The sequence below is a fragment of the Pleurodeles waltl genome, chromosome 1_1 (assembly GCF_031143425.1).
Source record: "Pleurodeles waltl isolate 20211129_DDA chromosome 1_1, aPleWal1.hap1.20221129, whole genome shotgun sequence".
Lineage (NCBI taxonomy): Eukaryota > Metazoa > Chordata > Amphibia > Caudata > Salamandridae > Pleurodeles > Pleurodeles waltl.
Window position 1 is genome coordinate 220,044,710 of NC_090436.1, and position 13,041 is coordinate 220,057,750.

Consider the following 13,041-nt stretch of genomic DNA (forward strand, 5'->3'; position numbering starts at 1 on the left):
ATCTTTTTGAGTTGCACACATCAACATGCATTTCATTTTAAAAATATATGCAATCGCTCTTGAAGGTTACTCCTTGACTTCCAATTAGTAATATTTGACGTTTATTGAATTTACATGCCCGCTTTTTACCTCTAAGAGTTATTTGTCAACTGCCTCTTCCCTTTCCATGACTTTCACACTGTTTCATCTTATACAAAGGATTTGGTGAACCCCCTATCTTCCAATCAATAATAATTCCAAGTACTTCCAGTAATCAATAATATCTTGATGGATCCAGTTATTCGATATTCTTAAGCATGCAAGTCTAGGTTTAGGTGAAAAGAGTCAACAAAATCATTGCATTAGTGTTACTACTGATGTCCCTGCAGGAAACTCCATATTGTGTTTCTGAAATTCCTTCACTTTTCTCTGTAGGTCCTTAGCTCGTACAATTGTTCAACTCAATCACCTTACAAAGAACTTAAACTGCACGACTTGCTTATTGATCTTGCTCATTAAGTTTTATATATCATAAACTTAGTTTCTCGATGTGCCTATTCCAGATATTGCTCAAGCAACACCAAACAGCTGTAACAACTTCAGAACTGCCCTGGAAGATAATTAGCTATTGTTAGCGAATCATATTTTTACCAACTCTCCGATACCTGCTCCTTTGCTTGCACAGTACAAAATGCTATTAGAACAAGCTGGCAAATCGCCTTAACAATCATAGACCTTCTGACTGATTTAGCGACCCCCAGGGCCAAACAACAACATTAGCTCTTCTGGACTAAAGGTATTGCTCCTTGTGTACTTAAAATCTCATATTTTATCTCTCTGTGGTATTTTAACACCTGGGATCCCTGAAGTAGACAATGTCTAGAGCCTTGTTCATTTGTTAATCTGACCTAATTGGTACTTTGCCTTATCCATCTTGCAGGGCCGACACTTGATCATATAGACACACCTGCTAATGAGGTTATCAGTGCTATTTCCTAATATACCTAGGTCTGAATATTTCACTATTCATTTCACTTTCCCTTTAAACAGTATTTCCATCCCAAAGTTTTGGCTCAGTGCTTAATTTGTGCTTACTGTTTCCAGTGCTGAGCACCGGCACTTATTTTTGAGGGCCGGAGCTTGTCTGTCTCAAGCATTTACTGCGAGCAAAGACACATATGGGAAAGACGGAGGAAGGGGAAAAAGTGTCACAAAGTTAGAAAGCAGAAAGCTGCCAGAGTGAGCTGAAGGGGCTGTGAGTGGCTGTTAATGGATTAAAGAGGCCCAAGATGGCTTCAGGGTTACCTTGCCTCCGTATTTCATGCTCGCACATTTAATTGCGGCAGCCGCTGGTTTAAGAGGAGAGCTTGGGGCACCGGCACGTTTTTATTGATAAATCAAGCACTGCCCTGAACTAACTAAAACTCCAATATATAATCTAACCAGCTCTCTAACTGGATCACCTTGGCTCTTTATAACATTGCTCCTCTTCAAATACATTTCAGGGAGAGTAAACATCGTTCTGCCGCCTGGTTCAATAATAGCCTTCAGGAATTGAAGCTCAACTGCAAGCAAGCAGAAAGTTCCTGGGGTAAGGATTAGAGTACCTGTTGCATAATCACATCATATTAGAGATCAGAGTATCTATAAAAATGGTATTTGTAAAACTAAGTGAATTTTCCCTTGTATTAGGATCCTGATAGATGAAACCTGTCAAAGAATCGATTAAAACTGTCTGGGAAATTTTGAAGCCAACTAGCCTTAACTCTTCTATTCCTGCTTCTCTTGCTTTATGTGCAAATCTATCATTGTTTCATAGCAAAGAATTAACTGCAATGCTTCCTTCATGGAAGATCTATTAGGTTCTGAATCTTCTTAATTATGAACCAAATTTTTAACTCTGACTGTAGATTTTGTGCTAATTTATTGCCTATTTCAATGGGATCTCCTTTTAACTCGTGCCCTCCTAGGTTTTTAAGACTTGCTTCAGACAATGTTGATCTCTTGTTTACAGAGCTATGTAATCTTTCTTTTTCTAACACCCCTGCCCCAGCTCATTAGAAGAAGCTGGTTTCATATTTAATGAAAAAGCTTAAAGCTTATCCAGCAAATCATGCAAACTATACACCTACCGCTTGGTAGATCCAGTGATCCAAACAATATTGAATAGGGTGTCAATAATTTACATTCAGGTTTCCGAAAAATGTTAGTAGGTTTTAATTACTGCCATTGTATGGATTATGTTGTGGTTGTGGCGGATGATGATACTAGCCGCGCTTTGGAGTCAGTTGCTCAGAGGCTTTTGTTCTATTTAACCCACAGGCTGCATCTGACAGTCTCACTCCACAAATGTATCTCTCTTTTAAAAGAGATAGGGATGGGAGACACCTCTTGTTATGACACAATTCCTTCGCCATCACAGGCTGTGGCCCTTCTCCCTTTTCACGGCATTACATGTGATGGGCCACAGGGTTCACCAATCAAACAAACTATTTTTAAAGTTTACTTATCTCTCCCTGCCACATTAATCAGATCACACAATTTTGCTGTTGGGTGTATGATACCCAACCTATTTTGGGTAGTCCACCAAGAACCCTCTTTTCATTCACAGAAATACGTGTTTTATAAATGTGTTGTTGATATCCTTCCCTGGATGTCCAATTATCATCTTAAGATAGGTAATGAAAAGACAGAGGCCCTCATTACAACCCTGGCGGTCGGTGTTAAAGTGGCGGTAATACCGTCAACAGGTCGATGGTAAAAAAAAATTTAAAAAAAAGGGATTTGGGGTAGTAACAGCTGCTGGGCTGGAGACTTCGGTCTCCAGCCCGGCGGACGTCACATTCCCACCCTTGGCATTACGACCCGGCCTACTGCCATGGTTTTCGTGGTTTCTGTACTGCCACGAAAACCATGGCGGTAGGCATTATCAGTGCCAGGGAATCCCTTCCCTGGCAATGATAGGGGTCTCCCCCGCCCCCACCCACTCCCCAGAGTCCTCCCCCACTTCCCCCCCACCCACTCCTGCCACCCCCACACATATACACACCCACACACCACAACACACACCAACATACCTTGTCACACACATGCATCCACAACACACTAAACTCACAATCACTCATTCACGCATGCATCCAATGCGACTCGCACCCGCATGCACGCATCCCAAAACATATCCCCCCCACATACACACAACACCCCCCTCTCCAGTCGGAGTACCCGACTTACCTGCTTGCAGGGGGTCCTCCAGCAGGAGACGGTCCGCGGCGCTGCTGTCAGCAGCAGCGCCCGCCAGCAAAACACCGCCGGGCCGTATCGTTGCTCATAATACGATCGGCGGTGTTTTTCTGACGTGGCGGTGCTACTGTCAGCAGTGCCGCCTTACCGTCAGCCGCCATGACCGGCAGTGGTGTTCCGCCAGATTTCTGCCGGTATACCGTCGGCAGTCATAATACGTGTTGCCGGCTGGTAGCCATGGCGGCAGTATGTTGGTGTCCGTCACCGTGGCGGTAGGGGGTCATAACCACCAATGTTGTAATGAGGGCCAGAATGTCTTGTGTTCAGATGTCCTTTATTTCTTTGGACTAACACCAACTGACCTTCTTCTGTGGGTACTACTCCAGTTCCTTAAGCAAGAAATTGCAACCTCTTGATCAGCACAAAAATGTTGTTTAAACCTCCATCGCTAAGCTGATGTTTATATGTTCTCCAGAATAAAGAATTTTAAAAAAAGAGGTCATTAATGTCAAGTTCCTGCAGAAACAAATCACAAGCTGTAGTTCCTTCAAGATTTGATTATGGAAGGACTATCTACCCGGGTCTGCAGACGCAGATCAATCAAAATCTTGCTGATGGTCGAGTTTTAGGCCTTTCAAACATGGAGCACATTTTGTAAAAACCGGCTTGTCTGCACTGGCAGCCTATACATAAATGCATTGTGTTTGAATGTATGGCCATATATTGCAAAGGTGGACAGGGAAATAAGGGCCTGCATTCCTCAATTCTCAGTTGATATGCAGCATGTCCAATCACAATGCTTGAGATCTGGTGCTCCTAACTAGGCACTTTGCCAAGTTGTCTGAGCATATTAGGTGCTCTTATGTTGCAGCAAAAAGTAGATAAAAAGGTTGCCATCCTCATTTCTAGACATGATGACTCATCTGAATGTTTGCAAATCCTTAAAAACATGGCTTTTTCCATCTCTCTTGATACATAGACGTTTCTTGTTTACAGCTGCATAGTCCTTTAGTGGCAAGGGATACATTTGTGAGGTAACAGAGCACTTTACAAGTCATGTTGTATTCATTGCCAGTTCTTTGAAATGCAACACAGTTTACATTTGTGATATTTAATTGGTAGATTTTCACCTCTATTTCCCATCGCTCCATTTTTTTTACCATAGTGCCACATTTGTGAAGTATGAGAAAACTGTATAATTAAAGCCATACTTCTTTTCCATCCACAAGTACCTGGGCCTTGGACAGACTCTAACAAGGTCTTTGAGAATTACATGTTGTACTTGATCCTGACCAAATCAGAAGGCGCGGCAAGGAGAAAATAAATGGTAGGGCATGATAACAATGCTGAATGATCTGAGGACGATGACCCATCTGTCAGATGTGATGGATTGCCACCATGCTCAGGAGTTACGCATACAACACTCTCCATGACCAATCCAGAGACAAAAGGATGAGTCGGGACTGGTCATTCTCGATCGTCCTCAGAACTCAAGGCAGGAGGTAGGGGCAAGAAGACGTACAAGAGTCCCTTGTTCCATTCTAACCAGAAAACTTCCCCTTACAAGGACCCAACATGCAAAATTTTAGACACTGTGCATTCTCTGCAGTAGCGAAAAGATCTAGCCTGGGACCTTCTCATTGGTAGTAGATTCTCTATGCCACCTCCTAATTGAGAGATCATCCCTATTAGCGAAATAACAGCCACTGATGCTTAGTATTCGAGAGACCTAATAATACAGGCAAGCATCTGCCATACCCAAACTGCCTCCATGGGTGGACTGAATATATTGAAGCCAAGCTAATTGAGATGTTTTGCCTTCCCATACAAAGGCCCTACTGTGAGAAACTGGCACCGTGTTGCAGTAACCTCCACTTTTTGCTAGTTTCTGAATGCAACTTGGACTGGAGTGCACTGGGATCCTGCTAACCAGGATCCCAGTGCCAGTGTTCTTTCCCTAAAACATTGTAAAAGTAATTGGATCCACCTTTAGCTACCACTATACGTCCCTATTAAAAGGTACTTAGCCACCCAGGGCATGGGGTACTATGGGTAAGTCGCGGAGGGCAGCAGCACTGATTGTGTCATTCTCAAGGGCCATGCATACAGATGCACCCAGCACTGTTATACCAGGCTGAGTGTCCTAGTGCAAACCTAAAATACAAACTCGACATGGCACACTCCCTGTGTGCCCTGTCCACCCTACACTGCATATGTTATGGGTAAGTCACCCCTCTAGCAGGCCTTTCAGCCCTAAGGCAGGGTGCATCATACTATATGTGAGAGCATGATTGCATAAGCAATATGCCCCCACTGGGTCCTTGCCAAACCTGGGACATAGTGAGTGAACAGAGCAGCCATTTTAATATATGTGCTGGACACTGGTCAATACGAGTTTCCCAGCTACATAATGACTACTCTGAACCCTGGGTTGTTTGGTATCAAACAACTCAGAATGATAAATCCAAACTCATACCAGTACTGGATTTATTATAAAATGTACCCAGGGGTCACATTAGATGTGCCCCTTGCAAAAATTAACTATCCTGGCATGGTTGCTGACTGGTTCCAGCATGCCTGCCACATCCAGACAGCCAATATACAAACCTGGGGGAGAGCCCAATCTCTCTGGTTTGTAAAACAATGCCCTTCCTGGGTAGAAGAGCTAACATCCCCTCCCACAGGAATGTGCACTGCCCTGGCGACGTGAACCCTTCATTTCATTTTCCTCCATATTGGATGGCAGGAAAAAAGCCAATTAGGTTTAGGGAAGTGACCCTTCTCACAGGAAGTGGTCACTGTATTGGGTGTAGCCCATCGGACACTACCAGGTCCCCCCTAAAACGCCCACTAAATTCAGTATTTAGTGGGCTCGCCTAGACCAAGAAATCAGATTGGAAAAGACAAAGAAGACCAGGACCAAAAAAAGTCCAAAGCAAGAGAACTGTGGATCTGCTGCACAAGAAAAGGCGCAAAACCCTGCCTGCTGCACCCAGGACCCGCAAATCGCCGCTGAGGAGGAGCTGGACACTGGACCGACCCCATGAAACCCAGGGGACCTCCAGGCTTTATGAATCACCCCAGATCTCCCTGCTGAGTGGAGGAACCACTCAAAAACCAAGTACGAACCAACAAACTGGTGAGGGTCACTTCACCAATCAGCCGGTATCTCCACAACCGGAAGACTCACCTAGACCCGACGACACACCAACAACCGCCTGGACGTGACCTACAAGTGTGCAAAGTTTGGCGGCACTGTGCCCTCCAGTGGCCAAGTTACGTCAATACCCTGGGTACTGGTCAGCTGACGTCAGACAACCAGAAAACAAGCTCCCTCAGAGCTGAAAAAGGATCAGGAGGAAGTCCCAGTTGAGAGACTTCAGGAACACCCCAGACCTCCAACCAGAGTGCCCTGTTGTCTTGTAAGCAGCCCTCAAAAAGACTCACCTCCATCTCCAAAGGACTCTGTTGAGCACAGCTCTTGGATCTCCAATTTGCCCTGCAACAAGGACCCAGCTGTACTCCACAAGACCCCAACCCCTTGCGACCTCAACAGCCCAAGGGGACCCCCAGGCACCATCTTTAAATCTGGAAACCAGCTCCTTTTCCAAGTGGCCCCTCCAGGTGGCCCTGTGCCAAGAGATGTTCCAATGCTGCTTTTGCAGAACCAAAAGCCGCCCGAAGTGCTCCAGCTGGCATAAGGTGCCCACCAACTGCTGAGACCATCCTGCAAAAGAAGAGACTGGTAAGTCAACTGCACGATTTTTAATGCATTTTTTAAAGGTGACTGTACATTGATTCCAATGGTGCGTAATTACGCACAGAAAGATTAACTTTACCAAACCCTTAAAATTCATATCTCAAAAAGTATTTAACGTATCCTAAAGATCTTGGTCTTAAAATTTATATTTAAATCTGAAGTATTTTTGTTTTTATAAATTCTGGTTTCGGGTTATTCATTCAGTGTGTGTGGTGCATAATTGGATTTGTGAGGACAGCAAATACTTAGCACATCTCCTGGATTAGCCTAACTGTTCGACCAGCTACCTTAAAAATTGGAGCATTAGGTGGTCTAATTTTTACCTCTGGAAACCAACGTGTTGTTGCCTGGACCACCTGCAGAGTGTGCCTAGTTTTGCATACTACATAGAGTGCCAGCCTCTGACACCTACATAGAAAATTAATCTTGTTAACGAATGGGCAGGGATGGAATAAGGATAGCTCTGCATCCCATTTAAAAGTTTCAGCAGGGTAATTCTCTTAAAAAGCGCTTTTCTGTCTAAGGTGTTTATGGGCAGGGTCTCCCAAATGTAAACATAACATTCCATTGTGGTAAGCAAAGAAGCAAAGTTGAGCTCCCAGCACCGTGCGGGATTCAACATCATACGAACACCTAGGTATTTAAAACTCTGAACAACATGTTATTTGGGATGTTAGAGATTCCAAAACAATGGGGCCATGAATTAGGAAGATTGCTGACTTGTTCCAGTTATCCCTGAGAGTGGATGCCTTGACATAAAGATCCAGGATCAGCTTTATCCATTCTCCAGTCCATGTGGTGTATCTCATAAATAGCAGTAGGTTGCCATAGTACAGGGCCACACAGCCTTCTTCACCCTACTCCCTGGGGAAACCTTGCACCAGTCCATCCCCTCTAAGCCCCACTGCAAGCAACACAAAGAGCAATGAGGACAGGGATCAGCCCAACCTAGTTCCTCGTTTGATAGGGAAAAAAATCTGAAAACACTCCATTTACCTACACCCCTGCACAGGAATCTTGGTATAAAGCAAATATGAATGCCAAAAAAGAGGGATCAAAATTTATCTTCAAGTACGATCTACAAGAACACCCTTATAAGGTAGTCAAATGCCCTTTGAACATCAATAAGCACGAGGGCACAAGGAACCATACATTTGTTTGCTCATGCCAAATTTCCCTCTACTAGGCATAAGGTGCTTTGATACTTATGCATTAATGAAGTGAACACTCCAGCTAGTAGTTTCGTTAAACTTTTTACCTCAATGTTGATGAGTGAAAGGACCAACATGAACAATATTTATCTGCAAGGTGACCTGGATTAATGATATACAGAAATGGTGGGCCCTCTCAAATGCTATGGAAAGGAGCCATACTGGGCCTACTGACTGAATAGTGTTAGCAGATGTGAAGTCAACAGTGATACTTAATTCCTGAAAAAGTCTCCTGGCAGTGCTTTGTGACCATGTGTTTTTCCAGCTTGTAATGACTTAATTGCTATAGAAACATATTTTTCAGCAACTGGCTCCTCTCAAAGCGAACACTCCCTAAAAGATTCCGTATGAAGGGGTGATTAGATTCCAATGGAGGCAACAATCTTGCCATATAAAGTGTCTATACTATTCTGCAAATGCGTCTGGAATGCCTTTCAAAGGCAGTTATGTCTTCACCACACATACCCATGTTCCTAGTTGAGAGGTCCAAGGCAGTCCTGCAACAAGATAAACAGATGCTCTTCTGAAATGTGCTCTGGTGCAGGTGGAACGTTGTTGACCAATTTGCAAGACCCATCTGTCAGATATGCTGGATTGATAACCCGGGAGGAAATGCTAGATCCTATTCCCAGCTGGTTGAGCATGTGCAGCTGAGCGCAAACAAAAGTGGTTTGTTCGCTGTTGTAGTAGAGGAAGAGGAGCTAGAGGTCTAGTACCTCAGCTGGCCTGCGCACTGTCCGCTGTTTCCACTGTTCTGGCACTGAAAGTCCAGGACCATACACTGCATATCTAGAATAACCTCTAAATGTATGTAACTGGTGTGGAAAGTGTTTTTTTCAGGGGTCAACTGCCTCAAGGAACGCACTGTAGCTCTGCTGTCTTTAAAGCGTTTGAAAGCAGAGACCAACTTCTCCCAGAAGAGGAGAAGACCATCAAAGGGCACATCCATAAGCGGTGCCTGTACATCGCCAGAGAATCCACTGGATGTCATCCAGGCATGTCTATGAAGGACAATGCTGGTACCAACTACACTGCCACTGCAGTCTGTGGTATTCAAACTGATGCGGATAAAATGATAAGCCACATCCTGCCAGTCATGGATCTGATCATCCTCCAAAACCGTCTCAAGATTCCATGCCCTTGTACCAAAGGGCAAGTGTGTTTATTGGCCTTGCAGTACTAATCACAGTGCCAGGCTGGCAGAAGAAAACATGCATTCACTAAAGGCATCAATCCTTTCAGATTCTCTAACCAGAGGACTGATCACAAATTAATCAAGGTTTACCTTACTGGATGAGGCCTGTACAATGAGACTCTCTACATAAGGGTGCTTGAAAAGAAAATGCAGCAGATCACAGGTGCCGGAATATGACAACCGGCCACCTGCTCACTAGCAGGTGAGCAAGAACATAGTTTCGACCTGGTAGTCAGAGTATTTGTGAGAATGTCTTGAAATTGGAGGAAGGGCTCAGGTGTTGCTGGCCCTAGCTGTAGAATTTCTGTCAACACCTTAGTCTCAACGAAGGGCAGGTGTAATGTAAGCACATTGGCTGCCCTCTGAACTACGACTGAAGATGAGGGGCTTCCTTCTAATGGTGGCCCATCGGGCAAGTCTAGCTCTGTCGTAGGGAAGGAATCAAGTCCATTGGCATTCGGTAAATCAAGTTAGAAGGCATCATCAGCATAATGAGAGGAGAGCAAACCATCCCTCTCACCACCACCACCATCAATAGCCAAGGGTGCACCCTGGTTTGGCACAAGATTAGAGTCAGAACCTAAAAGATAATGGAATCTCTGCTGACCGCTTTGAGGCAGAGGCAGAGGCATAGTGCTAGAGGTCGGCTGCATCACCACTGGTCGCACTTTTGTATTTTCATAGTGTGATACTGGTCTAGCTCGCGCCAGCATGGGCACAGGATCTGACATGGGTGTCTGCACCAGTGGCATAGCACCAGTGTTCAGGATGTGGAAACAGGTGTGGATTCTCTGAGCCGGATTGAAAGTCTGTACCAAAGGATGTACAGGCCCGGTAAAGGGTTGAGAGGGGGACACAGAACGACAGGGAGGGACCCACTGCTGGTAACTTGGCCGGAGGTCCCTGTGATTATGTGGGGCTCGAAGAAGCATCAGAGGGAGCTGGAAGCACACTGAAAATTTGCAGCATTACCTCTTAAAAGGCCTTAATCTGCTATAGGGTCAACAACAGTCTGGGGAAACTAGGGTCACCTTGGGACCAACTGAGCAACTGGATCTCATGGTTGGTGACCTCAATGGAATGTGACTTGCATTTTCTCTTTTGAGTCAGAATACCAGAATGGGGTTAAGTCACACTTTGTTTTCTTATGCTTGCACTTGGACTTACCCAAGGATTTTGAGGGAGAAATGGAGCAACCCTGGGACCGTACTCGTGATCAGCACTGTGCCTGTAAATTGGAGTGAAATGTGCACAAAGGTCCCAACTTTTTTTTGTGTTTGTCTAGGTAAAACTATGCATCCCACTTTCAAATCACCTTCGGGTGCAGTAGAGCACATTTATCACATGACTTGGGAGTTGTATCCAGAGCCCAGGCACCAAATGCACAACTCATGCAGGTCTGTCCATTATAGACATCTGCTTCCTGCAATCACAGCACAGCTTGAATCCTTTTGTTTTAGGTGTGGACATCGTTCTCTAACAAACAATGGAAACGTTTTGGAATCATGAGCAGAGCTCTGGGTCTGGATTGAAGCGTGCGTAAAGAAAGAAACTGATGTGAGAAGTGCTGTTTATATATAGCTCCACTCCGTAACTTCTGTAGCAGTGTTGAGCCAACGTGGAGCCGCACAATGCCACCTAGCAGAGCCCTGGCGCATAGCGGAAACATTCTCCAGATTATGTTTAGCATCTGTGGTAAACTGAGTTTACAAGTAACCATCTGAATTTATGTTCAGTCGCTTTTACCTACAACAAAATCAAGCATCTGTTTCTATTCTTTGTGAAGAAAGCCAACTCTCTGTTATTAATAAGGACACATGACTTTGTTTAAAAAATAAAATACAAAAAAAGATGGACACCAATAGCAGCAAAATGTGTTTACCTGCAGTGCTACTTCCCTTACCAGGAATATCTAATTCACTGGCCATATCATTAATGATTTTAAATAGTTTTTGCAAACATACAATGAGCATGAATAAATTAAACTCGTAGGACCAGAGAAACATTGTTGTTTCTATTTATACGTATTTGACAATTATATGGCAACTTAAAAATAAAGGATTACATTGTAAGAACTAAGACATAGCAGAGGTCCTAAATTCAGCTATGAAAAATAAATTCTTAGGAGTAAACTTGCAGGACCTACATACTAAGACCTCTATGAAATATGTAGCCAGATAATGGATCATCATTTGAAAACTTCAGAGATGTTTTTTTTAAGGAATGGTGTTACCAAGGCAAACCTTTTTATCACACAACACATAACACTATCTCATAAGGCTTCATATCTCTTTTCAACCTGGCTCTGGAATAAGGACATAGGCCATAAACCTTGACATACTCCATTGCCCTGTGTCACCTACTAAGGTAGAGTCTTCCACTGAATAAGTGGCAATTTGGAAGTCCTCTGGAAATGAATCTCAGCCACAACTCACCATCAAGTTGTTGTAAAAACAGTTTGTTGCTCGTTGTACTAAATGAAGCTGCCTAAGTGCTGTAATGAACAAGTTACTTACCTTCGGTAACACTTTTTCTGGTGAATACACTAGCTACCTGTGGATTCCTCAACTTCTGAATTCTCCCAATGTGCCAGCATTCAATGTAAAATCTTCTTCCCAGCTCTCCACGTCGACGAGGACGTCACAATTGCATGGCTCCGCATGAGACTCCGTCTGACGTCACCGTGACAATAAGAGGTCCTCGCTGGCGTGCTGACGTCAGTTCCCTTTTTTCCGTGCCTTCGACGCTAACGGTTTTCTCCTAGCTCTTGTTACTGTTTTGAAGGTGTTCCCCCTTTTGTCTCTAGTTACAATGTCTCCTCCTAGGAAGTCGGGGTTTAAACCTTGTCGGGAGTGTGGGGGTCGCATGTCGGTTACGGACCCTCACGATGATTGCTTTTGGTGTTTAAGTTCGGAGCATGACATCGAGGAGTGTGTGTCCTGCGGAAGCATGAATCCGTCAATCCGAAGGCGCTGAAGGAGAGAGAAGCCAAACTCTTTTTGGCTAAAGCAAAGAAAGGGCTCAGAAGTCATCGGAGATCGTCTTCACATACTTCGTCGAAGAAGCATAAGAAGCGGCGCCGACAGGACTCTCTGCGTTGTTCGGATAGAGGTCATTCACGATCTAGGTCTCCATCTAGACGGTGTCGTGCGACGTGGGAGATTAGTCCGACGGTGACTCCACAGCCTCAAAGCCCTCAGGCTTCCCCGGTGCCATCGGTCTTCGAGGTGGTTGTGCCCCAAGAAAGTCCTCGCTTTTCGCCTGGGGTGCAGGATTCTGATGCCCAGCCGGCGCAAGTGCCTCATGAAGATCTGCGGTATCCTGCCTTCCCGGCTCCGGGAGCGGATCCGGCAGTATTTTTGAATGCTAACTTCCGACATCTGTCTTCGGGCCCGATTCACAAAGAGCCTCCACAGTCATGGATGAGGCTCCACAGTTGTGACGGAGTCTCCTCACTCATCTTTGCCACAACTGTAGGGCCGCAAATGCGGAGGCTCTTTGTAATTTGAGCCCTTTGTGTCTGGAATACAAATGCTAGTATGGTTTCTCATATAGATAGATAGCTAGATAGATAGATAGATCACATACAAAAAATAAAATACAAAAAAATAAAATCGACAATTTCATACAGCTTGTTCCACAGCGTCTGCTGATTT

At 44.6% G+C, this 13,041-nt stretch overlaps 1 protein-coding gene across 6 annotated transcripts in view; it reads right to left on the reverse strand.

The window, feature by feature from the left end:
• CPLANE1 (ciliogenesis and planar polarity effector complex subunit 1) overlaps positions 1–13,041 on the reverse strand; it is a 1,992,329-nt gene that overhangs the window by 1,022,413 nt on the left and 956,875 nt on the right. The gene's annotated exons all lie outside the window — the stretch shown is intronic.